The following is a 5,303-nucleotide window of genomic DNA, read 5'->3' as shown; positions in this document are numbered from 1 at the left end:
GAAAGTCCAAAAGTAATAGGAAGAAAGTGGAAGAGAGTAGCCAGAGCCCAAGGGTATGGGGGAGGGGGTGTCTTTGCAAGAACTTGACCTCCTCTCCGGGTGCTCAGGCAGCAATTATGACTGGTCAGCCAACCCGAAACACATCCTGCTTTTATAAATTTCCAATTACTACCCCAAATGCCAGAAGTTTCTTTTCAAATTAAAAAAGAAAGGAAGGAAGAAAAAAAGGAAGAAATTCAAATAGTAAATAGTGAAAAAACCCAGGAGCCATGGCCCCCACTTTCATTTGTGAAGCAGAGACAATGGTGAGAAATCAATGGCAGAACTTACAAGGCAGCTCTCAGACACTCTTGACCTTGTCACTTCCTGGGTAATTAAGAGGCACTACAGTTTCGTGTCACTGTCAGGGCCTGAATGTATATCGATGGATAGATATATATGTTCTTAAAAGATTCTTTTTCTACTGGCTTGGTGAGGATCCAGCCAAAGAAAAGGCGGGAAAGAAAAGCATTCTGTCCGGAGAGCAGTGAAAGGCGACATGAAAGGAGAAACTTAAATTTTTCCTCACAGTCTGCTCCTGACGTGGGAAAATGGCTCCGGCAAGAATGGATGGCTTATTCACTGCTAGTTTTTTCCTTCGTTCCCTCGGCAGATTTCTCTGTGTGTTGTAGGCAGCAGGGCACCCCTCATGCTCTGTGTTCTTCAGATACCTTCAGAGCAATAATGCAAGCCCTGAGGACTCAGAGATGTGTTGAGTCACCACTTTGGGGTTCTCACAGGAAGGTATTTCCCTTCATTGAGACTCAGCTACTCCAAATGAGGAGAGCTGGACTAAACCCTCTTTGGAGCATTTTCCAGGGCCGACATCCACTGAGGCCATGAGAAAGTTTTCTCTCCCCTGACTCCACCAAGGGAACAGAGCATCTCAGGATACTGGGAGAGCAAGAGTGAGCCTCCCACCCCCCCTCCATGCCTGGCAAACACCAGCTACCGAGGCCGCTCAAAGCCACAGGGAGCCCTGAGTAAGGACACTGGGAGAAAGTCATACTAGCCCACTGTCGAGGGAAGCTCTAAAAGCGCTTTGCCATCTCTGATGGTGCTTCGGTGAGTCTGTGTTCTTGCCCGAAGGTTCTTGTCTGTGGGGCCCCACTTAGAGGGCTGATCACAGTCTCTTTGCACATTGACACAAGCAGTATCTCCATCACAGGCTCTGAGATCCCTGATGCAAGGCTTCCACTGATGAGCTCCACATCCATTTCAGCTCCAGCTCCAAGCCAGGGCCAGCCTGCAGGAGGTATTCAGTGGATGCTTATTAGGCCAATACCTGAATTTAAAGGTACAGTGAAAATGGAAGAAGGAAACTTATTGGTGCCTCACTGAATCACATCCACATAAAGCTAGTTTTTATTTCAGCAGAACTAGTGCCTTTACTAAGTTCTAAGTAACTCGTTCTCTGCCTGGAGGACAAGAATCTGGTTTCATCACCTCTCTCTTTGCCCACTACAAACCAGTGACAAGATACACAAACCAGTAAAGTTCAAGAGAAGGAATCGGTATATGATGTTGTCCACTGAGGTTTTCCCTTTTGGTGGACCAATTCAGTCCCTTGGCATAGGGGCTTATGTATGTAGGGACTGCCCTGGAAATCTTGCCATTGAGACCATGAAATGAGTGACCATCTCTGCCTGCTGCCTTAAGGTGTTACCTATACATGAGTTCTGAATACATGGCAAAACACTCTAAAGGTTGCATTGGCTGTCCCCCAAAGATGCCCCCTTTCACTCTTGAGATACCCACGGTATAAACATCATAGTAAGTGTGAAAGGGAATTTACTTGTCTGGAGAAACAGTACAATTTAAATTACGTATTATCGTAATAGTGCATTTATAGCTCAGATGAAGCTTGTCTTGATGTTCTCTCCATCTGTTGAATAGATGCTGTGTTTTTGGGCATTCTAGTTGAACTTAAAGAAAAGCTGGCTCCCAGACAACCTGGCTCCCTTTGCAAAGTACCCCCAATCCCCAAGAAAGGAGGTCCCAGGTCAGTGTGATCCGTCCTGAAGTAGGGCAGGTTCTCCCCAGGTACAAAAAGATCCTTATTACTTTGACCTCTTGGCTCCTTTTTCTTCTGGCTGGCTTAAATCCCTTCCTATTGGTTCTTTCAGTGGCTTGAGGAGCATGAAGGACAGGATTAGCAGCCCATGGAAAACTAGGCACAGAAAAGCAAAGTTATTTGCTCCAGTGAAATGAATAACAGTGGAAGGGAGGCTAGACCTACAGGGTATCAATAGCATCACTAGCAACTTGAGTCCTCAAAAAATTATGGGAAGAAACCAAAGGGAGAGATCCTTTAAGAAGAAAAGTAGAAGGAGAAGATAAAAAGTAGCTAAACTTTAAAAATAAAACACTAACCCTTTAAGTCCCAAACCACTATCCCCTTCTCCTTCTCTTAGGCAGCATATAAGCCCCAATTGCCTAACCTGTCTTTTGGTCTCATTTTTCTTGTGCCCCCACATCCTCCTCATACAAGCAAAACTAAATTTGATTTTATTCTGTTAAAGAAATAATATATATACTACATGTAGTTCAGTCAATAAAGAACCTGCCTCCAATGCAGGAGATTGGGGTTCGATCCCTGGGTTGGGAAGATCCTCTGGAGAGGGAAATGCAAACCCACTCCAGTATTCTTGCCTGGAAAAATTCCATGGACAGAGGAGTCTAGCAGGCTACAGTCCATGGAGTCGTAAGAGTTGGACTTGATTTACTGACTAAACCACCACCACATGTATAAAATAGATAACTAATGAGACTATATAGCACAGGGAACTCTACTCTGTGCTCTGTGGTAACCTAAATGGGAAGGAAATCCAAAAGGGAGGGATATATGTATGCATGTGGCTGATTCTACCATTCAGCAGCAATTGCTATACAGGAGAAACTAATACAACATTGTAAAGCAACTATACTCCATACTCCAATTAAAAATAAATAAAATACTAAAGCTAGTGACTGAAAAGCAACTTTCTGTACTAGGGCTATTCAATAGAACATCCGATAGAATTTTGATGATAGAATATCATCTGTGCTACCAAATATGGTAGCAACTAGCCACATGTGGCTATGGAGCACTTGAAGTGTGGGTAATGCAACTGATAAACTGTTTACATTTTATTGCATTAATTGAACACATTTAAATAGCCATCTGTGTCTGGTAGCTACCATGTTGGATGGCATAACTCTATATCCATCTCCATCATCCCAAAATACTGCAAAATGTCAACTATGTGAGGACTGGTAAAGCCTTGAAAGACCTGAGTAAGACAATAAACACCAACTGAAAGGAGGAAGAGTCTTCTTAACTTGGTGTGTACCTGGGACTGTATTTGCAAAGTACTCTTACTTGGTGTGTACCGGGACTGTATTTTCAAAGTCCATTAGGGCTTGACCAGAGTTGGTGATGGAGTCCACCCAGAGACAACCGCAATAGCATACCCTCACCAGGATGCCTCTTCTCCCTCCTGGGACCCCTGACATGCTCTGGCCCACCTCCACAGCCCCAGCCATCCTAGCACTGACAATGATGCATGGTTGTCAGACTGTGCAGTAGGAACTCATTGGACTATGAGCTGCCAGAGAGCAGTGACTAGGTCTCCCCATCAAATCCTCCCTCCAACTCGCAGCCCAGTGCCTATCACAGCAGATACTCAAAAGGGGATTCTTTTGAATGGAATCCTCTATATTGAATGTATAGGTTATTGTAAGATAGGTTATAGATGAAATGTTTGTGTTCCCCAGAATTCATATGGTGATGCTGTAATCTGCAATATGGTGGGTATTTGGAAGTATGGCATTGGAGGTGATTAGGTTTAGATGAGTCATAAGAGTAAGGCACCCATGATAGGATTTGTGTCTTTATACAGCAAGAATGAAGCAGCCTGTAAGCCAGGAAGAGGGTTCTTACCAGACACAAATCAGCTAGCACTTTGACCCTGGAATTCTCGGTCTTCAGAACTGTGAGAAATAAATATTTATCAGGTAAGCCACCGGGTCTATGGTAGTTTGTTGTATCAGCCAGATCAGACTAAGACAGGGTCTTTGGGAAAAGCAGTTTTGATATGCATTTTTTATATGGACTCATTAACAATAAAAACAAAACCAATCAAAGTAAAAAAGACATTTTACCCAGCATCTCCCATGGAAACTACGGAGCCAAGAAAGAGCCATTCCATGCTCTGAAGAGAACTCAGTCCGGTGGGAGAAATGAACCAAGTACAGAAGTGGTTATTGCAGGCATAAAGCGATTGGTATAATTTTAGTGATGAAAATGGAGCCCTTGGAGACTTCAGAAACAAGAGGGCTAGATTACCCCTAAAACTGGAGGGAGGTGAGACAGAAGAGGCGAGCTTCCTGGAGGTAGTGGCATTTGAGCCAGGTCTGGAGGATGAGATGGATGAGTTTGTGCATAAAGAAGACTGGGATGACCAAGACAAGATAGGAAGTGAGGGGAGGGAGAGGGAAACTTAAGGAACTAGCAAATAGAGTAGCCTTTTATGAGGCTGGAAAGAAACTCCACTCTGGCAGAAGCAGTGATGGTAAGGGGTCCCTAACCCCCAAGGCTCCTTGGAGCTCAGGTTAAAAACCCTAAGCAACTGGGGTAGTTTATATTCCTAGCTTCTAGGCTCACCTCCACTGAAATGGAGCTCCCAGTGTCAAGCCCCACGCCTTTCACAAGGAGTGAGGGTGGACAGCTGAACAACCAGTGTGGCCTCCCAAGTGGCCGTGGGAAGGGGTGGCTTATCTGCTCCCCCTCACTTCCTTCCGCCCGCTGTGAAATCCACATCAGCTGGAGATACCCAAGAGACTCATTTCCATCTGTTCTAGGAAGGGCTGGTGGGAAAGCCTGGGGATGAAAGAGGGCAGCTCATCCTATGGGCATGACTAGGGCAGCCTGGGGTGGGGGATGGGAAGGAGCCCACTGCAAAGGCATGCTCAGCCAGTCCTGGGAACAGCTGCCCAGCTAGGAGACTCCCAGCTTCCCAGTCGCTCTCAAATCACTCATTTGTGTAGCCTGGTTGCTAATGATGTAATTAAATTCATCAGAAAACCATCTGTTCTAAATGACAGGCACAGTGAATATGCTCTAAGGGAAGCCCTACCAGAGTCAGGGGACTTGGATGATTCAATGAGCAGGACCCTTGATGTCCCCAAGGGCCTGGCAACTCCTCCTCCAGACCTTATTCCTCTCTAGATGGGAAGCGACCTCAGCCAAGACCCCAGGACAGGCATGACCCCATCTGTGTGGC

The 5,303-nt window shown here is 45.4% G+C and overlaps 1 long non-coding RNA gene across 1 annotated transcript; it reads right to left on the bottom strand.

Annotated features, from left to right (window-relative positions):
• Positions 1 to 508: 508 nt before the first annotated feature.
• Positions 509 to 4,771, bottom strand: LOC129644872 (uncharacterized). Its single transcript, XR_008711026.1, has 3 exons — positions 4,685 to 4,771; positions 3,962 to 4,011; positions 509 to 1,285 (listed from the first exon to the last, which is right to left on the bottom strand). It is a non-coding gene; the product is annotated as an uncharacterized LOC129644872 (long non-coding RNA).
• Positions 4,772 to 5,303: the final 532 nt, after the last annotated feature.

Source organism: Bubalus kerabau, chromosome 2, assembly GCF_029407905.1.
Source record: "Bubalus kerabau isolate K-KA32 ecotype Philippines breed swamp buffalo chromosome 2, PCC_UOA_SB_1v2, whole genome shotgun sequence".
Taxonomy (NCBI): domain Eukaryota; kingdom Metazoa; phylum Chordata; class Mammalia; order Artiodactyla; family Bovidae; genus Bubalus; species Bubalus kerabau.
The sequence above is the reverse complement of the archived record's forward strand: the minus strand, read 5'-3'. Positions and strand labels throughout refer to the sequence as shown.